Source organism: Saccostrea cucullata, unplaced genomic scaffold, assembly GCF_032062105.1.
Source record: "Saccostrea cucullata isolate Sc308-1 unplaced genomic scaffold, CSIRO_AGI_Scuc_v1 ctg9922, whole genome shotgun sequence".
In the NCBI taxonomy this organism is placed as follows: Eukaryota; Metazoa; Mollusca; class Bivalvia; order Ostreida; family Ostreidae; genus Saccostrea; species Saccostrea cuccullata.
In genome coordinates this window covers 724-24,378 of record NW_026924842.1, presented here as the reverse complement: position 1 = coordinate 24,378, position 23,655 = coordinate 724, and the positions used below count along the sequence as shown (strand labels likewise).

At 34.0% G+C, this 23,655-nt stretch overlaps 1 long non-coding RNA gene and 1 pseudogene across 1 annotated transcript; both read left to right on the top strand.

Moving 5' to 3' along the window:
• Window positions 1–443: 443 nt before the first annotated feature.
• LOC134267427 (tRNA-dihydrouridine(47) synthase [NAD(P)(+)]-like) lies at window positions 444–22,993 on the top strand (annotated as a pseudogene).
• Window positions 6,152–12,585, top strand: LOC134267426 (uncharacterized). Its single transcript, XR_009992155.1, has 3 exons — window positions 6,152–6,483; window positions 10,626–10,701; window positions 11,912–12,585. It is a non-coding gene; the product is annotated as an uncharacterized LOC134267426 (long non-coding RNA).
• Window positions 22,994–23,655: the final 662 nt, after the last annotated feature.

Here is a 23,655-nt window from a genome sequence, read left to right as displayed (position 1 = left end):
TAAGTGATTGGGACTCCAAAATCATTTATCTATTCATGGTCTTGAAGATGTTAATGTTCGATGTATTTTATGCAAATGGCTTTATTTCCCGTTTTATTTTTAAAGTATAAGTATACAATAATAAATGTACCAAAAATTGAAGGACCATGATCAGAATTTTAAGCATTGGAGTTTTATCTGTTCAGTATATAAAGTAGGTTAAGTTAAAGTTAAAGGATATAATTTGCAATATGACTGCAGTTTTCACTCACCAGTGAATTTATTCATTTATTAAATTTTGCTTCGTTAGGATATTTATTAGAACAACTAAAAGACAATTAGAGAAATATGCTTTTAGCCTTAAAATGCTTCAATCGAAGTATTGCATCAAATCCAAAATTAATGGAAATTTAGTTGCACGATCTATTCATACAAGTTTATTCCTAAGTATAACTTAACTAGCACCTTCAAACCGGAAGTAAGACATTGCTTTCGATTGCAGCATGAGTAGCATGCCTTGAAAGTAAAAGATATTCAATTTGTTGAATGACATTGTCAGTAAATATACAGACGAAGTTCGTCGCTCCTTAAAGACCTGCTTCTAAACGAAAACAGTTATTGTGCACAGCTCTGAAATAAATCTAGACTTCCAGGACCACAACAGCTGCATAAGGTAAGCAGTCTAATTGTCCCCCTTTCGCGAAAGCCAGGATGCATTAAATCTCATTCGTCTATCAGTCTCACAAAAACTTTCATCTTGGTCATAATTTTTGAATGAGAATATTTCACATGCATACATGTACAAATCACATGCTTACATGTACATTACCCAGTACCTGTGACCAGGGACCGCCGGGACCTATATTTACGTCCATGCTGCGACAAGAATTTTCCAAATTTACTGATTTTAGACCCCGTAACCTTGACCTTGTAAGTTTGACGTCCTAAAAAAATTAAACTTCGAATTGGTCATAACTTTTGAGAGAGAAAAGCTGGGGATTTTATATTACACATGTGTATATTACCTATGACAGATATTTCTGAATACACTATGAATGATTTTTGACCCCATGGCCTTGACTTTGAAGTTCACTGTGATCTACTTCACAAAAATGTTCTCTTTCCTTTAGGGCTGTCACGGGTACCTGAAATGACCCGGAACTGTGGAACGATTAATTCGGGTCGAGTTCCGTTCCGTTTTTCCGGTACCCGGTTCGGTTCCAATTTGTACAATAGAGTAGGTTTTACCATAAAAATGGCATCTAAAACAAAAGGTTCATTAGTATATTACCATTAAAGACAGTAATAATGTGATTTGAATGATTTGGTTCAATTATTTTTCTAGTTAGGAAACTTCTTTAAACCAGTCATTATGTTGCTGTTTCTTCAATCTAATTAAAATTGTTTTTCCACTACCGAAAAAATTGCCAATTAAAAAATTTTGTTTAATATAATTTGATTAAATCATGAGTTTTTATTCTATTATAAACCCGAACCAAAAAACCCAAACTGAAAAAACTTGAAACCAAACCTTAAAAATTTTGGAACTGACACGAAAAATTATGGAACTGTGACAGCCCTACTTTCCTTTTAACTTTTGATTTAGAAGGTTTTCCTATTTGATATGTGCATTATAGTGGCAAAGTATTTATGTACATGCTATGATTTTTAACCCCTTGACCTTCATGTTTGACCTTATTTTCTTTAAATTTTTACATTCAATTTGGTAATTACTTTTCATTTACATATGATAGGGCATTCATATATTGACACAATTTGTCATAAACAATGGAATCACATTCACCAAGACACCAAAGCTTGGGACCACAATTCTTTGAATTGCTTGTTTGAAGTCATATCTGCCACAGATATTATGATGTTATGCTACCAAACACAGATATTAATCACACTATCTTAATATTTTATCATATAAAATGTAGAATTCCTGCACTTTAGGAAAATATTTTCACTTCAAGAAAAGGAATGGCACTTGTAGAAACAGACACAGAGAAAGTTGTCATTGAAGACGATAAAGAGGGAAAGAACATTACAGAGGAACAGATTAAAAGTATGGAAGTTGACAACAAAGCCAATACAACAATGAATGACAACAAGCAGAATGAAGATGCCAAACAAGAATCCACAGAGCCTGCAGGGAGAGTGGAAAAGCCTGGTTTCGCAAGGATCAAGGCAGAGTAATATTTTTTATTATCTATATAATTTCTAAAATAATAACAAATTCAGTAACATGGGGATTAATTCCTAATTGTACAAAACTGATACCAGTTTCCAGTGAAGAACACATATTTAACATTGTTTGAAAAGTCATTTATTTTATGGTAGATCCATAGTACCATGTTTCAGGGTTTATTTTACTATGTCTGTATATTTTTTTATTGAATTTAGGTATGTTCTTGTCAACCATAAACCGGAGTTGGTGACAGAATATATATCCAAGGAAACTAAAGAACAACTAGAGCAAGGGCAAAAACGTAAGTCATGTAAAAACGTAAGTCTTATAGAAAGGTAAGTCATGTAAAAATGCAAGTCATGTAAAAATGCAAGTCATGTAAAACTCATTACAGATGTATGAATATGTCTTCTTTAAAAGAGGGAATTGGAAATCAACTGAATTTCATGATGTTTTTCATGAAGGTATTGTGTAGGTAATCAGATTCAAAGAGGACAACCTGTGTGAAATTAAAACCATGATGCATTAAATTATATTCTATGTACATTGTATTTGAACTTCATTATCTCTAAAATACAGTATCTCAAATACCATTATATAAATATTGCATGTAGTTGAGTGTAACATTGAAAATTTTCACCCCAAAGAAAACCATTATCAACCGAGGCTCAGCCGAGGTTGACAATGGTTTTCGAGGGTTAAAAATTTTCAATGTTACACTCAACTACATGCAATATTTATTATATTATACTGAATGTTTTATACAAATACATATGTATTTGTGAACCGTGTTCACAAATAGCACAGTTCACAGTGAACTGTGCGCGCATAACTTCCGCGCAGTCGCTATTTTTTGGAATACTTCCCTTCGTCAAGCAATGTTGACTGTTGCTACGCAGGAGGGCGTGGCTTCAATATTCAGCGGGTAGTAGTGTTTTTTATCAAATGTTTCTCGACGAATCAGATTCAAATAATTTACATGAAAGTATAATATAGATATATATACTGTATACAGGGAAATTTTCGCCCCCGCTTAATTTTCGCCCTTTTGCCCTTGTCACAAGAGGGTGAATTTAAAAGGGGGAGAATTCAAAAGACACAGTGTAAATTCTTAAACAGAAGTGGAAATGGACGAATATAAAATGAGGTAAAATTTTTAGCAAGTGTAAAAGGGCGAAAATAACATGGGGCGAAAATAACCCTGTATACAGTAGAAGTGATTTCGAGTGCCAACCACTTTTTCCTTTTCTTTTACTTCTATATCTTTAATCCTTTGATATAATTTTTCTCACCCCCATCAATGATATGTGATAAAATCTGACTGTGTTTTAAAATATGCTATAGGATTTTGAAGTGTTGTTTATAATTTTTTTAACTTTAAGACAGTGATTTACTACGGACTTTAATGTGTGTGTGTGTTCTATAGGTAAACAAGAAGAAAACGAAGGACAACCCAAGAAAAAAATGAAGGTGAAGGGGCGTAATAAACAACGTCCAGTGACCCATATAAAACCGAAGGACAAGTTATGCCCCACCATATCTAAGGAAAAAGAGTGTAGCTTTGGAGAGAAATGCAAGTTTTCACATGATATAAAAACCTTCATGGAGTCAAAACCCAAAGACATTGGCCCCAATTGTTATATGTTTGAGACGTACGGGAAATGTCCATATGGGATAGCATGTCGATATGGTAGCAAGCACATATCTGAGGATTACAAGAATATAATCAATGAAGAATTGTACAAGGAGAAATCTAAGGTATGTGTTATGTATCTTTATTCATTGATCCTGTTGATCCTAATGTATTCTGTTACATTATCTAAGGAATAAGTGACTCTATTTTTTTGGTGTAAATGAGGTTAGAATATTTCATTTTCCTGTAGATACATTTCCCCTATAAACCATTTCTTTTGCTCTTTTTCATCTCAGCAATAAAAGATTTGGGCGCAGATAAGATTCAGACAATTTTTTTTCCAGAATATTTACTTTCAAATTTCACTAGTTAAATTTATTCAAATCATATAGATATACTTGTATGTCAGAAATGACATTCTTTAATCTTGAATGATTCAAAAGTTACAGTAACTGTAAATCAACTATTATTAACTTCATCCTTTAATTGTGATTCATCAGTTTGAATTCAATCCAAAACATTGCTTTACAAATACTAACTAAAGCAAAAATAAGGTTCCTGAGTTAGAGTAGGTGGCAAAACTCGCGGATATTTCTCACACGCAAATAATACCGGTAGTTGGTTTACAGTTTGTCTTATTTTAAAGGTGAAAACTGTCCTGAACACCCTGTCCAAAGATCTCCAGGTTACTTTGTGGAAGAAGAGATATAATTTTGAGAAGGCCAATGAAATTGTCAAACAGGTGCAGAAAAGGGCCCAGGAGAACACGACACCTTCTCTAAACTGTGTGCTGCCAAACAGGAGAGCAAGGAGTCAAAGAATGCTGAGGAAGCCTCTAGTACTACTGCAGGTATGTGTCTGATGTTTTTAGCTTTACATGTTGTACACATTTTGTATGTTGTCCTCCTGGAGCAGTGGTAAGAGCATTTGCTGTAGAGTCTTGAAGTAAGGAGTTAACTATGCGGAAATCTATCTTATTGTATACTGCTATACAAACAAAAACAGTGTCACAGGGCTGCAAAAAAAAAAACCTTATTTGGTAAATTGACCCCCAACTTTACAGTTTTATTAGTTCAATTACTGTACATTCCTTATTTGCACAAGTACTTATAATCTTGAAATGGCTCTTTAACATCAAATCGCAAGAACAATAATTCATGAGTGGATGGTTGATCAAGAGATTTTACATTGATTTAGGCACCATAACAATAAAATAATGCAATAATTAATTCCTCATGTATATTTGGGAATCTACAGTATTAAGAATTAGAACTTAGATTCATGTTTATTTACAAAAGCTACACATTGGTTTTCTATGTTGAATATGATTAATGTAAAATGCTAAATGGATGTATAATTGAACTTTAACAGTTTTGATTTTGAGATTTCTGTAATTATTTCCAGAGATTAGGGATGAATCAGAGGGGGTGATCAAACTTCGAGCTCAAGAAACCAAAAAGGTACTGTAGGTCATGACCTTTTTCATGCAATATGATTTACACAACAGGAGGGTTTAGAGATTGCTTAAGCTTTAATATGTAATTTGATTCAGTTTTTTATGTATTCAAGCAATGTAAGTTTTAAAATTTTTCTCGATTATCAATTTTGAAAAAAAAAGTTTTTTGGTCTATACTTTATCCATTTTGTTTGATAATTCAGATAGATTTCAGCTCAAAGAACTACCTGGCTCCACTCACTACAGTAAGTTGTCTTGACCACTTTAAATTTAAGTCATCTAGACTATGGTAAATTTAAGTTGTTTACACCATGGTAAATTTGAATTTTCTAGAACTTATCTTTTAATCCATGATAAATTCAAATTCAAGTTAAAAATACATTATTCAGTATATTTTGCTATATATAGTCATCACTGTCTACATCTGACCCTGTTTAGGTGGGTAACTTCCCCTTTCGGAGGATCTGTAAGGCCTATGGAGCGGACATCACCTGTAGTGAGATGGCAATGTCCTTAAACCTTCTTCAAGGTCAGGCCTCCGAGTGGGCATTGTTAAAGAGGCATGAAAGTGAGGATTTGTTTGGGGTTCAGGTAAGAAAATTATGCCAATGACGTTTTTTCAATTACATGCATGACTGATACAGATTTTTTTCTCTGGCTGGGAAATACATGTACCATGGAAAAAAGATTTATACATGTGACTGTACAATGCACTTTCATTACCAGTGTTGTAGATTATCTTTGTTTATTGTTTAACAGACCATTGCTTTTTAGCTCACCTGAGCCGAAGGCTCAAGTGAGCTTTTCTGATCACATTTTGTCCGTCGTCCGTTTGTCTGTGTCTGTCCGTGTTTACGAGAGTGCATTTATTGGGTATTTTTCATGTCAAGATTGTACTTATTGGGTACTTTTTGCTTATTGGGTATACCCAATAAGAAGTGTTGCTGAATATGCTTAAAACACCCTAATTGGGTATTTGCAGGTTAGTACCCAACAAAACTTGGACACGACGATTTGTCCAAAAAAGTGTCCAAAAAAGTTGCTTTCACGGACGCACCGTGTTTTGTTGTTTCAGTTTTACATTCGGAACTCTAAATTCTCGAGAGTTCCGAAAATCAACTTCCGTTGATCCTGATCATAACAACGTTTGTTTTCATGGAAAAAAAATATGGCGACTAAGAAACACTTAATGTCAACAAGATTTTCTGATTGAAAAGAGAAAAGGTAAGTTTATTCGATTAATATTAACCATTGCTGGGTTCCTATTTAAGGAAAATAGATTTCAATGTAATTTTGAAAACAATTGTGCACAAAATTAAAATAGATGTATCGGAACAATTAATCCTAAGTTGCACTTGTTTGTATTTTGAATTTTCTCTGTCTTTTTAACTCTCTTGAGGGCGAGAAGTATTTAGTAAATGATCGTATATTGTTAGATAATCTTAAATAAATCGAAAGTGTTTATTATTTAATTTCATATCATAACCAACTAAGTATGTTCTGACAATGTATATTGGAAAGGGAAATGAAAATTTTAACAATCGTGTGTTCATAAATCAACTGTAAATTATCGGTTACAATCGCAAAGTGAGCTGAGATGATGATAAATGGGATAATTGACAACAACTAAATAACTGTATGTAAGTTTATCTCATCTGATATGTAACTTAAGAGATTCATTGTATTACTGAAAAACTTTCAGTCAAAACAGTGCTTCTTTCTGTCTTTGATGTTAAATCTAGACCCTAAAAAGGGCATGGTAATCAAGGAATCAAAAGGGCACTTTGTGTCGCGACAGGATCTCACGAGGGCACTTTGAAAACAAATGTTAATGTCATTGAAATTATATTACACATTTTTTAATTTTTACATACTTTAACATGTTTAATTACTTTTAATATCCTTTCATATTGAAATCTTTATTTAAAACAAGTAATTTAAAGATAAATTCATATATCTGTATTCCACTTTTTTAAAACAATGTTTTAATTATTGATTCAGAAACAAAAAGAATATAAAAAAAGCATTTACATCCAATTTCTTCAATAAAAAAAGTAGTAAGGTTACACTTGAGAAAGTCATGGTATTAATTTAGCTGAAACAGGTGCAAAAATTATTAAAGTTTGGAGGTATGATTATTTTTTTTACCTGCTTGGACTGTTATTTGTTTTCATGTACAGTCAATTCAAACATTAAAGGAAAATACTTTTTTCAGGGAAGGGGGGATGGGCATTTTGAAAAATACATGTAGAGACCATTCTCTTTACTTGGAAAATATTCTACCAACAGGATCATGTGAAAACTGATCTTACTGCCACGCATAATTTGTTTTAAAAAAAAAAAACTCTGCCTTTAATTAGAAACTTTGACCCTCAGCTTGTCAAATCTATCAATTCAATCAAAGAAACTAACTTAGTTTGTTGTTTTTAAGCCTTTTTATCACATTACATTCAGTTTTTTAGTACACTGTAAGTATTTTATTCAGATAAAATATCCGTTTTTTCTTCAAGTTGTACTATGTGTTTTATTCTACTTTCGGTTTATAAAAAACGATCCTGATTTTCATTAGTTAATAATTTACAAGTTTATTTATCTTTGGTCTTGGGCTAATTCTTGCATAATCAATGCAATCAAATGACAGTTTCTCAAGTTAAATCCTCTACCCAGACAGCGTGAGGCATGTTAATTAGCCAGGTGGCTGTGTGCGTGCGTTCAAGCGTGAAGTGATTTCCTGTCGTTGTTTAAATAAAGGGATTATCAGCATGCACTTAATAAACAGAACAGCAAAGGAATATTGCATAAACTGGGCATATTTGGCTTAGGAAATAAGGGCATGGCGCTGGAAAAAAGGGCATTGCGCCGAGAAAATAGGGCATTGCGCCGCGCTTTATTTTGATTTTTTTTAATTATTGTTTTTGTCATTTGTTTTAATTAATTTAAAACAATACTGAAATTGATATAGGGCTACTATAACTATTTCACATGATGGGTGTGTAATTAGCATCGCGCTACACCCGGAGCTTCCATTTTTGAGGATGGGGCTACTGGTTTTCTGCGCTAAATTCCCTAATATGGAAATATTCCAGACAGCATGCTCATATTATCCATAAATCTCCACAACTGCATCCATTTTGCAGTACTACAAGACTGATTACTTAAAAACGATCCTTATTTCCTAATTTGAATTCCCCCCTTTCCTTTTTTAATATGGCCGAAGGCTCAAGTGCTTTATCAAAATTTGTCCGTTGTCTGTCGTTGTCGTTGTTGTCATTGTTTCTTTTTTAAATTATTTTTTTCAGCTCAAGAACCACTGTTTTAATTAAAAGTTTAAGGGGATTCACAAAGCCATAATGGCCAGGCCCTTTTCCAAGGGGAATAATTGATAGGGAAAAATAATGGCATTTTTAAAAAATCTTCTTCTCAAGAACCACTTAGCCAGGAAAGATGATATTTGGAATCATCCTCATTTAGATTCAAATTTGTTCAAATCATGACCCCTGGGGATAGGGCGAAGTTTTACATAGGAAATTCAATATATAGGGAAAATCTTTAAAAATCTTCTTCTCAAGAACCACTTGGCCAGGAAAGATTAAACTCATGTGGAATCATCCTCAGGTAGTGTAGATTCATTTGTTCAAATCATGACCCCCGGGGGTATTGGCCGATCAAAGTTTTACTAGGAATATATAGGAAAAATCTTTAAAAATCTTCTTCTCAAGAACCACATGGCCAGAAAAGATTGTGGAATCATCCTCAGGTAGTGTATATTTGTTTAAATCATGACCCCCGGGGCAATAAAATGGCCGATCAAAGTTTTACATAGGAATATATAGGAAAATCTTTAAAAATCTTCTTCTCAAGAACCATGGCTGAAACTCATATCATCCTCAGGTAGTGTATATAAAGTTTGTTTAAATGAAGTTCTTAAGTTTTAGTTTAAAATTTGCATTGTAGGGTGGGGCCAAAATGGCCGATCAAAGTTTTACATAGGAATATATAGGGAAAATCTTTAAAAATCTTCTTCTCAAGAACCACTGGGCCAGGAAAGATTCATGTGGAATCATCCTCAGGTAGTGTAGATTCAAGTTTGTTCAAATCATGACCCCCGATAAAATGATTTTACATAGGGATATATAGGGAAACCTTTTAAAAAGAAGTACTTCAAAGCTATGATTAGTGATATTTATATGGAATCATTCTCCTAGTTTGTTCATATGATGAATGCCTGGAGGAGGGGGGGGGATTAAATTGCCCGATGTGCTCAGGTGATGTGGCCCCTGGGCCTCTTGTGTTTAATATAGCAATATTTGCTTGTACATATATGCCTCACAGAAATCTAATTATTAAATTATATACATTCACTCAATAAACTCAATGATAAGTGTCATGCAATTATGTAGCGTTTTTTAAAGCCATATATGGCGTAACTGATCAAAAATATATTTTTGAAAAATACAAAATTAAGTAAAGAAATATAGTTAATACATTTAAATTAAAGCTTTTCATACACGGAGCATGGAGAACACCTCGTTTTATCTAATAATACGATTTTATCTTCTCTGTAATGTGTTATTTAAATCTTTTCTATTTTCTTCCAAGTCGGAGAAAATTCCGAGAATCCAAATTAAATTTTGATATCTTTATAACGCAATTGACTTAGATTTTGTAATTTACGGAAAATTTCTATCTTTATCATGTTTATATAAAGTAATGATACAAATAATAAGTTCTTATAATTTTAGTTTAATAATTTTCATTGTACATACGCCATATATGGCTTTAAATGGTTCAAGATGAAAACAAAATGATTTTTGCTTCGTTTTAATTAGACGAACTAGTGAATGACCAGAAAAGGAATATTTAAAATCTTTTTTTCATTTTTTTAAATCATTAATTTATATATGATTAAATTTTACAAGCGAAAATTAAATTGAACTTTAATTTTAAAAAGAATCATCTGTAGTTAATACCCTGACTTTTTTCACGATGAACTTTTTTTCAATGTTACTTTTTAATTTTTGCCTCTATATTTGGGCTTGTCACTTTTTACTCGGGGATAGTAACTTTATTGCCACCAAGCTGTGGATTAGTACTTGATTTTCTTTATTGCATAGCGATGACTATGGTTTAATAGCACAAAAAGCTAATGGGTTTACCTATGTGAAATTATATGATTCATGCTTACTTGTGATTTTAGGATAACTGGAGATAATGATTCCTTTTTTTCCATTGATATTACATAAATATTTTCCTAAGTATTATGTTACAATAAATTGGTTTAGATTTTTTTTAATAAAAGTAATCAATAATTAAAATGGAAATTAAAACCATAATCATGTTCATTGAGGATTTTCAATATGTAACAGGTCAAACAGGAACTTCAATTGTGAACATTGCAGAGAACACACTCATCAGAAGATGACCTTCAGAAATAGGACAATTGTAAGTAATCAGTAAAATGAACAGGAATACATCATGCCAACCATAAGATTTTTAGAGACATTTTCGCTTCTTAAATTAGAAGAGATAGAGGGAAAAAACTTGTACATACTACATAACTACTAGGCAATCAACCTTTAACTGCAGAAAAGCTTTTGGTTTGTGCAATACAGCTACATAAAACCTCTTTAGTATTCATGTTAAGTTTGAGAAAGTACCTTAGTATTTTTTCTAGTGTTTGCCAACATTTTCATGCACACTGTTTGCTTGTTTGTACTATCATTTTATTTTAAATTCTTCAGATGCCCTTTACCTTTGCCAGTTTAGAATCATTTGTTTTAAGGGCATCTGAGGGTTGGTTCCAGAACATAATTAATTGTAAAGTAAATACTGGGGTACTATACGGTCATAGGTTATGTTAATACATGTATAACATTTTGTTCTGATAGAGGTGGCATACAGGAAAAGAAACAATACTAGATATCACTTCAAAGGAATAAAACAGCTTCATCTTGTAGGTGTATTTTATTTAAGGATCACTACTTCATGTCTGATGTGCTGAAAGTTATTCATAATCTGTTTGACTGTAATTTTTCATATTTTCAACTTCTATCCAGCTTAGTCAATTTTAATTAAATTTTGTGCAAAGCATACCCCAGGAAGGGGGGATGGAGTTTCAAGTGTGTCTCTGTCCCTGTCAATATAATTTCAAAGCAGTTAGTAAGGTTTAGGTCAATTTTAAATCCTCTTTGCAGACCCATTGGGCTAAAATCAATACTAATGTGAAAGCTTTATCATTAAGTGTAGAAATGTTTTTGAATATTATGTACCCCTAATGTACCGATAGTCTTACATTAGAAGTCTAAAATTTGCAAGGAATAGATGTAAAATCTTTTTAAAATCTCCTTCTTAACAATCAAAAACTAACATACTGTCTAATCAATATGCAACATCGTTTTGTGTGTTGAATGATGATTCCATTTTGATAGAATTATGGCGGATGGGGGGTAAGATGAAGTTGCAGTTAGACATAGAAGAAAAAAAAGAGTTGATAGAATTTAGTTTTTCTTCCATTTTATTTATCAATACACATTTCTGGATAAGAAATATACTTCTACTTCTTGGTTGGGTTTGATCAACATAAAGGGTGATCTTGCTGTAGTCAAGAAAAACATGTTTTATACGGCAAAAAAATGCCTTTATTTAATTGCAGAATGAATAAAATGGACAGAGGCAGAACTGAAGGAGATGCATGAAATGAGGAATATTTCAAAGATTGCCTGAGCATAACCACTGCTACTGGATAAACATATGGCAATATAAAAGAGCAGGGTCAATGGAAGTATCATACAGTATAGGCCATGAGAGACCCTGAAGAAGAAAGTATCGAACAGAAACAAAAATAAAACCATTTTGACATTTATTGAAATATAGGATCAAAGTCTTGCATGTAAAATTTGGGCATGTAATGACTTTTCTCTAGCTCTAAGACTTATAACAGTGATGATTTGATTTAATATCTTTATCCCAATTTGTCGAAAAGATTTGGACATAGTGCATCAATTATTTTAAAGTTTTGATTCAAGGAATTCATTCATTGTACTTGTAACTGAGTTTTCTGGTGTGACACTGTTTTATCGGCTTCAAAACTAAGTTTGTGATTTCCAAACCATATTAATGAGATAATGTAATATCTTTTAACATCGGTGACTATTTAATCCATTGTGTTACATCTCAGAAGTATTTTTATTATTACAGGGAAAATATGCATTGTACATGCATCTGTAATAAACAGGATTATAGAAATTTTCCATATAATACAACACAATCTTAGCAACTGAAGGCAAATATTTTATCAAGGGTGTGATCTATTTATCAATATGGTTTTCAGCATCTTGTTTTACCTGTAATGCCTTGCTCCAAGTTCCAATATTTAAATTTAAATTTTGCAAACATGGTTAGAAAATTCTTTAAAGCCAAATAGTTTAGGCACAAAATGCTTAAATATTTCCTATCATTTGTAAAGTGTACACTGAATGAGATGTGGAATGTTAGAATTAAAGTATTAAATATGTTTTGGACTTATGTATGCTTATGCAGACAAATTTGAATTCAACTAGGGAAGGTAAATGTCATACTTATTGGATTTGCAATCTAATGCAAGAATATAAATATCCAAGACAAATTTGACAATTTTAATGAAGGGTATAAGTAACCCAGGAAGAATTGGACAGGTAAACATCACTTGTTGGGTTTTATTCTAAAGTTGGGATGTAATTTCCAAGAAGAGTTGAACCAATATCCAATACCTATTGGGTTTTCTTTCTTATGAAAAAAAAATTGAGTAACCCAAGAAGAATGTCCATTACCTTTTAGTTTATATACTATTGAAGGGATGAAGATATCCAAGAGGAATTGGACAGGTGTCCATTACATGTTGGGTAGTATTATAATGAGGGGATTCTCAAGAAACCCAAGAATTAGACAAGTGTCCATTGCCTGTTGGGTGGGATATAGATATCCAAGAGGAGTTGGACGGATGTCCATTACCTGTTGCATGGTATTCTGATGAAACAATTCAAGAAACCCAAGAAGAATTGGACAAGTGTCCATTACCTGTTGGGTGAGATGTAGATATCCAAGAGGAGTTGGACAGGTGTCCATTACCTGTTGGGTGGTATTCTGATGAAACAATTCAAGAAACCCAAGAAGAATTGGACAAGTGTCCATTACCTGTTGGGTGGTATTCTGATGAAACAATTCAAGAAACCCAAGAAGAATTTGACAAGTGTCCATTACCTGTTGGATGGGATGTAGATATCCAAGAAGAGTTGGACAGGTGTCCATTACCTGTTGGGTTGTATTTTATGAAGAGATTCAAGAAACCCAAGAATAAGACAAGTGTCTGTTGCCTGTTGGGTGGGATGTAGATATCCAAGAGGAGTTGGACAGATGTCCATTACCTTTTGGGTGGTATTCTGATGAAACAATTCAAGAAACCCAAGAAGAATTGGACAAGTGTCCATTACCTGTTGGGTGGGATGTAGATATCCAAGAGGAGTTGGACAGGTGTCCATTATCTGTTGGGTTGTATTGTATCAGGAGATTCAAGAAACCCTAGAATTGGACAAGTGTCCAATGCCTGTTGGGTGGGACGTAGATATCCAAGAGGAGTTGGACGGATGTCCATTACCTGTTTGGTGGTATTCTGATGAAACAATTCAAGAAACCCAAGAAGAATTGGACAAGTGTCCATTACCTGTTGGGTGGGATGTAGATATCCAAGAAGAGTTGGACAGGTGTCCATTACCTGTTGGGTTCTATTTCAATGATGCAATTCAAGAAACCCAAGAATTAGACAAGTGTCCATTGCCTGTTGGGTGGGATGTAGATATCCAAGAGGAGCTGGACAGATGCCCATTACCTGTTGGGTGGTATTCTGATGAAACAATTCAAGAAACCCAAGAAGAATTGGACAAGTGTCCATTACCTGTTGGGTTGTATTTTGATGAGGAGATTCAAGAAACCCAAATAGAATTGGACAATGTACACATGTTCAATGGTTCTTGGATAGTTTAATCCCTTTGTCAAAATACAACCCAACAGGTATTGGACACCTGTCCAATGCCTGTTGGATACCTTCATTCTGTCCAACATGTAATGGGCATTTGCTTATTATTTATTGGTCATGACTCAAAAAGGTTTCTCCTTAAATACTTAATTTTGTTATTCAAGAAAGGTTGAACAGAGTCTGAAATGTGTTGAGTTTTCACAATTCAGTTTTTTTGCACTTAGGTATTCATATATTTTAATATTAGATATTTTGAAATATACAGGTGTATATCCTTATTGCTAAGAACAAATTAGTTAGGTGTTACAATAAAAGAGCTATATCACAGAAATTGACAAAAATATGGGTTTAAAACCAAAGGTTTTCAGTCTTGTCTGAATTTACCAGCAAATATTAAATATATAATAAATCTGAAATGAATAAAAAACAATAAGAAAAAACTCAATAAAATACGGACACGAGTATTAATATCCAATAAGATTTGAACAGTAACTACCCAAATAATGCTCTCTCGTGTGTACACTTTTTTTGTATCCAATAAGCAGTATCCAATAGGACTTGGACTTGATGTGCCCAATATATAACCAAATGTATGTCCGTCCGTCTGTCTGTCTGTCCGTCTGTAAACTTTTCACATTTTCGACTTCTTCTCAAGAACCACTGGGCCAGTTTTGACCAAACTTGGTACAAAGCATCCTTGGGTGAAGGGGAATTTAAATTGTTAAAATGAAGGGACATATCCCCTCGCAAGGGGAGATAATCAAGAAAAGACAAAAATAGGGTGGGGTCATTAAAAAATCTTCTTCTCAAGAACCACTGGGCCAGAAAAGCTGAAACTTATGTGAAAGCATCCTAGGGTAGTGTAGATATTAAATTGTTCAAATCATGACCCCCGGGGGAAGGGTGGGGCCACAATGGGGAATCAAAGTTTTACATAGAAATATGTAGGAAAAATCTTGGAAAATCTTCTCCTCAAGAACTACTGGGCCAGAAAAGCTGAAACTTATGTGAAAGCATCCTAGGGTAGTGTAGATATTAAATTGTTCAAATCATGACCCCCGGGGGAAGGGTGGGGCCACAATGGGGAATCAAAGTTTTACATAGAAATATATAGGAAAAATCTTGGAAAATCTTCTTCTCAAGAACCACTGGGCCAGAAAAGCTGAGACTTATGTGGAAGCATCCTGGGATAGTGTAGATTCTTAATTGTAAAAATCATGACCCCCGGGGGAAGGGCGGGGCCACAATGGGGAATCAAAGTTTTACATAGAAATATGTAGGAAAAATCTTTGAAAGTCTTCTTCTCAAGAACTACTGGGCCAGAAAAGCTGAAACTTATGTGAAAGCATCCTAGGGTAGTGTAGATATTAAATTGTTCAAATCATGACCCCCGGGGGAAGGGCGGGGCCACAATGGGGAAACAAAGTTTTACATAGAAATATATAGAACAAATACTTAAAAATCTTCTTCTCAAGAACTACTGGGCCAGAAAAGCTGAAACTTATGTGAAAGCATCCTAGGGTAGTGTAGATATTAAATTGTTCAAATCATGACCCCCGGGGGAAGGGCGGGGCCACAATGGGGAATCAAAGTTTTACATAGAAATATATAGGAAAAATCTTGGAAAATCTTCTTCTCAAGAACTACTGGGCCAGAAAAGCTGAGACTTATGTGGAAGCATCCTGGGATAGTGTAGAGTCTAAATTGTAAAAATCATGACCCCCGGGGGAAGGGTGGGGCCACAATGGGGAATCAAAGTTTTACATAGAAATATATTGGAAAAATCTTTGAAAATCTTCTTCTCAAGAACCACTGGGCCAGAAAAGTTGAAACTTATGTGGAAGCATTCTTGGGTAGTGTAGATTCTAAATTGTTCAAATCATGACCCCCGGGGAAAGAGCGGGGCCACAATGAGGAATCAAAGTTTTACATAAAAATATATAGGAAAAATCTTTGAAAATCTTCTTCTCAAGAACCACTGGGCCAGAAAAGCTGAGACTTATGTGGAAGCATCCTGGTATAGTGTAGATTCTAAATAAAATTATGACCCCCGGGGGAAGGGTGGGGCCACAATTGGTAATCAAAGTTTTACATAGAAATATATTGGAAAAAATCTTTGAAAAACTTCTCCTCAAGAACCACCGGGCCAGAAAAGTTGAAACTTATGTGGAAGCATTCTTGGGTAATGTAGATTTTGAATTGTTCAAATCATGACCCCCAGGGGAAGGGTGGAGCCACAATGGGGGGATCAAAGTTTTACATAAAAATACATGTATATAGGAAAAATCTTTGAAAATCTTCTTCTCGAGAACCACTGGGCCAGAAAAGATGAAACTTATTTGCACATGGAAGGATCCTGGGGTAGTTGATTTCAAAATGTCTTAATTATGATCAGTGGGGTAGGGTGGGGATACATAATGTATTACAAGGGGGAACTCTGGTAAAGAACAGAATGATCAAAGCTTCTCAGGTGAGCGATGTGGCCCATGGGCCTCTTGTTATGTGTACACAGAGCGTTTTTATTTGGTCATAACTAAACTTTAATTTCAGTTCTTTGTAAGTAGGATTTAGCCATTGTTCAATATGATACCATATATATGCAAGGTTGTTCTTAAGACCCAGGCCAGAGAATTTCCCTGCCTATAACAAACCCCACCCCTGTTATTCTGGAATTCCCATCATCTCAACCCCTCTGTTAAGGGAGGAACTCCAGACCCCAACCCTGCTATGGGATGAAGTGTTTATTTCAAAATGTTTGTTTTCACATTGAGTCATTGATAAATCTTAGGTCCTCTGTGTTGCAGTACTTCATGTCCCAAACAAATTATCAATAAGATACATGTAAATTACCAGTCTATAATGAGTTCATTTTTGTCTTGAATTGAGAAAGATTAATTGGATAGAAACATTGATATAAAGTTTGAGACTGTTTTTTGTTTCATTTCAGATTTGTGGTGGTTTTGCAGACACACTAACAAAGTGCTCACAGCTGATCAATGAGAATGTAGAACTAGATTTTCTGGATCTTAACTGTGGCTGTCCTATAGATCTGGTGTACAAGAAGGCAAGTACTTTTATTTTCTATGCAGGAAATATGGAAACTTTCCACTGGCATGGAACTTCATATATCACGTTTTCATCTGGTCTTGTACAAACTTTTATTAAAAAGTCAGGACGTTTGATTGATACACTAATTACTTCTTGTAAATTTTCTACGGCATGTGTATTACAAAAGGAATGTATTCTATTGAATGTGTTTTGCTCTGATTATTATATATTATGTTTTTCTGTTTTAATTCATTTTAGCTGAAACCCATGTATGTAAATACTGTAAACGTATTACATTTAGCGGTGTATTCTATTTAGCGATTTTAGCAGAAAGCAGAGTCCCCTAATTCAAGTACATCGCTAAATGTCTTGTTTAATCATACATTTATAATCTAGCACATTCAGACAGCGCTAAATCAAATCTACTCTAACTTGTTGAAAATGGCATTTCCGCCAAATATCGTACACGCCAAATGTAATACATTTACAGTATGTTTGGTATAATGCATATGTAGGAAAAGGGCGTATTAAGTTTTTAGAACTTTTGCCTAGTCCCAATTGTAAAGTATATACAATAAAATATGTTCAAATCAAACAAACTGGGTGTAAATTTCCGCACACCCAGCTTAGGACAATGGGTAAATAACGCGGCATCAAAATGAATAGTTTCTCTATCACATCTATCACAAAAGCAAGTAATGTGATGTCACAATGCATTGTAGTATGTAATAAATCTATTCGATAGTTTGAGATACCACTGATTAACCTTGGGTTTGATAAGTAAATACCCTTGATTGAACCTGGATAACTTATAGTATTAATCATAGTATTCAAATACAGTCAAACCTCAAACCAAAGTCTAATAGGAGTTGATAATTTTATATAGAGTAAACATTTGCATACTAATTGTTGATTTGATATTTTTAGGGGGAAGGGTGTGCTTTGATTGGTCGACTTAACAAGTTTGAGCAGATTATCGCGGGGATGAGATCCGTACTGGACGTTCCACTGACCGTTAAAATGAGGACGGGAATATTTGACAACAAGAACATTGCCCACACAGTCATACCCAAACTGAGAGATTGGGGGGTCTCCATGGTAACAGTGAGTACTGGTCATATTTTGTTTTTATTCCATCCCAAGAAATGACTTTTTAAATGATAACAAGAGGAAAACTCTTATTTTTATTGTGGAGGTCTTAGAATTGTCATGTGAAACATACCTTTAAATATAAAATTTCTGCATTATTGTTGCATTAAAATTGATTTACATTCAGTGTATTATATACCAAAATTCACTCTCAGGCTGATAGTTGGGTAATGGATTTTTCACAAGCTTGAAAGTAAAGGTGGAAAAAATGTTTTAGTTTTGTCATTTCATTTTAGTCAACAGTATTACATGCACTGTACATGTACATGTACCAAACATGTACATGTATTTTCATTGCTTGAATCATATGGAAAGTGTTTAAAACATTGTAAAATTATTTGTAATTTAATAGTGGGAGTTGTATGTGTCAATGAGGAACTTTTAATATTGAAAGTCCTTTAATAACTTCTATTAAATTTGACAGTTACATGGTAGATCACGAGAACAGAGGTACACTCGGCTAGCAGACTGGGACTACATTGACCAATGTGCAGAGGCGGGTAAACCAATGCCTGTGTTCGGTAAGTATTTCAACTCCAAACTTTCTCAGTACTAATTAAGGCAACTCAAGGCCTTGCCATTGTGTTTAGCTTACCTGAGATGAAGGCCAAGAACAGCAAAGCTGATGGTCAGTCACAGTTATGTAGAAGCATCCCCAGATAGTGTAGTTACATGTAGATTAAAATTTGCTCAAATCATGAAGCCCAGGGGTTGGGTGGGGCTACAATGGGTAATGAAAGTTTTACATAAGAATGTATCTACCGTATAGCTGGTTTTCTTGGCGGGTGTAAAATTTGGCGTTTTGCCTGCTCAAAGGTATGCCAATAATTTTTGTGTAAGAACTATATGCGGTATTAACCAACATTTGCCCCCCAAAATCAAACTTTGATGGAGTAATATTTAATTAAGTCCTTAAACAGGGGAGTATATGCTGACTTCAAAGCACTGAATAATTTCATAAGTAATGACGTCATATGTACGTAATGACGTCACAAATATGACGTAAATTTCAGTTTTTTATGAATTTTGCAGAAAAATGTACATATTTCGTCGATATTTTAAATAAAAGTCACCGAGCGCATGTGTGTTCAGGATTAATATTTTGATATAATGTGTAGAATGATAATATCAATGATATATGTCAATATTGTTCCTGAACACACATGCGCTCTATAAATTCTAAAGCTTAAATTGTTGAAATTTTGTCCATTTTGTCCTCTTTCTGAAAAAGGATATAAAATCGGACTAATTTGTGACGTCATAAAAACAGAAATTGTGAATACACTGCTCTGGAACTATAATATTTTCTGTTAACTTATATTTCTCGTACAATTTATTGAATTCAGCACATTTCAGGAAGTTTTCAAAATTTGACTTTTGTGGGGGCAAGCATATGCAATATACCACATATAGTTCTTTATTTTAGCGGAGACAGTGTTTTAACTCTTTACAAATGGACACTAAGAAGAGTACTGAATATTTTAGCGATTAAATTTTTAACGGGCTACCATCAAAACTCTAAAATAAGCCAAAATTAGCACCCTGCTTAAATAACCCGCTATACGGTATAAGGAAAAAAATTCTGCTAATGAAGAAAAAGAAAAGTCCAAATTCATGTGGGCCATAATTTTGTTCATAACGAATGCGTCAGAATTTAATTTGAATCAGCCTCCCCTGGCATTCACACAGAAATAATGTGAATTAATTTAATGCCTAGTAAACTACTGTTAATTTCAATTTTCCATGTGAACACTATTTAAATTTAATTCTTATTACATTTGAACATGGGATAGAAAAGTATCAGAGTATGTGACTTGACGGCATTCACACAGAAGTAATGTGAAATAATTTAATGCCCAATAAACTACTGTTAATTTAAATTTTCCATGTGAACACTATTTAAATTTAATTCTTATTACATTTGAACGTGGCATAGAAAAGTATTAGAGTATGTGACTTGACTTGGTATCTTTTGGTGCTTTTTCAATGTTTCCACATGGTTTGTCTTCTTTAGGTAATGGGGATATTCTGTCATATGAGGATCTGGATCTTCATCTCCAAAACACAAAGGTCTCGGGATGTATGGTGGCCAGGTAGGAACATAAATTTATGTCCCATAATCATGCTTGTAGTATTTACTACTGGTATATACTTATAAATTTTAAGCTCTGCAAATCTCCAGGAGATTAAGAAATAAATGTAATCTAGAGATACTTTGAGCAATGAGCTTACTAATTAAATGATACCCCCTTGCCTTCCATATGATTATAATGGCAAAGTCCATGTTTTGCTTTTGGAGGGCTGAAATATGTGTCAGATCAAAATGCTAAATAAGAGGTGCATAATGGCATTACCCCAAAGCGTAACAACTGGACAGATGGACATACAGACAGACGGACATTTGATCACTAAATACCCTCCAACTTTTCAATCAGGGAATATAATGATTTAAAAGTTTGTATTCTTTTAGAGGTGCTTTGATCAAACCTTGGATATTTACGGAGCTGAAAGAGAGAAGGCACTGGGACATATCATCCTCGGAGAGATTTGACATGCTGAAACGCTTCGTGAATAACGGCCTGGAACACTGGGGGAGTGACACCCAGGGGGTAGAGACCACCAGGCGGTTCCTCCTGGAGTGGGTCTCCTTTCTGTACAGGTAAAAGAATGTCACCTTTTCTTTGACCTGGATAAAACATCTGTACAGGTAAAAAAAAAATCTCACCTTTTCTTTGACCTGGATAAAACACATGTACAGGTAAAACAATCTCACCTTTTCTTTGACCTGGATAAAACACCTGTACAGGTAAAAAAAAATCTCACCTTTTCTTTGACCTGGATAAAACACATGTACAGGTAAACAATCTCACCTTTTCTTTGACCTGGATAAAACACATGTACAGGTAAAACAATCTGACCTCTTTTTGACCTGGATAAAACACATGTACAGGTAAAACAATCTCACCTTTTCTTTGACTTGGATAAAACACATGTACAGGTAAAACAATCTCACCTTTTCTTTGACCTGGATAAAACACATGTACAGGTAAAACAATCTCACCTTTTCTTTGACCTGGATAAAACACATGTACAGGTAAAACAATCTGACCTTTTTTTGACCTGGATAAAACACATGTACAGGTAAAACAATCTGACCTTTTTTTGACCTGGATAAAACACATGTACAGGTAAAACAATCTCACCTTTTCTTTGACCTGGATAAAACACATGTACAGGTAAAACAATCTCACCTTTTCTTTGACCTGGATAAAACACATGTACAGGTAAAACAATCTGACCTTTTTTTGACCTGGATAAAACACATGTACAGGTAAAACAATCTGACCTTTTTTTGACCTGGATAAAACACATGTACAGGTAAAACAATCTCACCTTTTTTTGACCTGGATAAAACACATGTACAGGTAAAACAATCTCACCTTTTCTTTGACCTGGATAAAACACATGTACAGGTAAAACAATCTCACCTTTTCTTTGACCTGGATAAAACACATGTACAGGTAAAACAATCTCACCTTTTCTTTGACCTGGAAAATACAGTGAAATCTTCCAATCTGACACCTGTTCAATCTGTCACACTGTATATTCTGACGTAAAATTTCCCATTTTCCTAATTTTCATGTTCTTTTACACTGTGACATCCTCCACCCATTCTATTCAGACATAAAATTGTGCATGTCAGATTAGATAGTTTTCACTATACATAACTTAGAAATATCTTGTACATATAACCATAAGAAATAGAAAAAGTTCAAATAATGTTTCATGACTTTTATCAAAAATATTAAAAATGGGGATTTGTACAGATGCACTCCTATTATGCTTCCCAACTTTCAAATGTCCTGCATGTAAACAAGTATACACTGAAATATATAAACTTTGTTGAGTTATTTGTTTCTGTAGAATATTTGTCTGTAAATGCACTGTAAGTTTTGTGTATTAGATGTTGATGTCACACTTTTGGATTTCAGGTATATACCTGTGGGCCTTCTAGAACAGGTGCCCCAGAAGATCAATGAACGACCCCCATATTACGTAGGTCGCAATGACCTTGAGACTCTCATGGCTAGTCCAAACTGTGGAGACTGGGTCAAACTAAGGTAATATTTTTATTCCATTTTCAAATGTATAAGGTTTTGTCATTTTCTATATTTTAAGTCCTATGCTTTGGCTTCTTCAAATCTGTCATTCTCTTGAAAAAGAAAAAGGCATCATGGTTTTTTTCAAAGATAGCAATTAAAATGTTACCTGGTAATACCTTTGGATCAAAATTAAAGTAAAAGGTCAATAATACTCGTAAGGCCACAATGAAAATATTCCTTTATACTCATCTAAATTTTCTGAAAAGTTGTTAACAAAGAATTTTGTTCTTCTACAGTGAGATGCTGCTCGGTCCAGTACCAGAAGGTTTCTCTTTCCTCCCTAAACATAAGGCCAATGCTTACAAGTGAAAACAGAGATTTTCTGATGTCTCCTTACCTAATAAACAGTTTTAAAACTTAAAAATTTTGTTACTTATTTCAAAGAGAGGTACAGTTTTGAATGATAAATGTATGACAGCCCTAGCACCAAACGTTCAAAAGATAAGGTCAAAGTTAATGTTTTTCAAAGAAAAGTCAAATGTTTGTGCCCAAAGAAAGGCTATGTCACATGAAATTAAGTTGTGGAAAAATGAAAGTCCATGCAGCTAACACCAACAATTACAAAGTAATAAGTTAAAGTCTTTATGAGCAGACAAACAGATGAACAGCTGAAATGGACAGAGCAGAGCAGAAACTGTATGCTCCCAAATATTAGACTTTGGGGGCATAAGACCAACAGAGTTTACATGTAGGTTATCTATTCATATGTTGAATATATACTAGTATATAGAATTTATATACTTACGGCAACCCTAGACTAGACGTAAACTTATGACTGTTTTTTGACGTTACGTCAAACGTACGAAAATTTTACAAAAAAATCTTACGACAATCTTACTTCTACGACTGATTGTGAGATTTTTTCTGAACTCCAGAACGTTTCCACTCCATCGCAGGAGTCTGGTAGGATTGATTGTCAAGACTTGGTTTAGTGACCTACATGTAACGAATTAAGTCTGCACGACAAATGATTTTTGACCAGAATTTTGTTGCATTCCAATCTTGATGTCTTCTGTAAATTGTAAA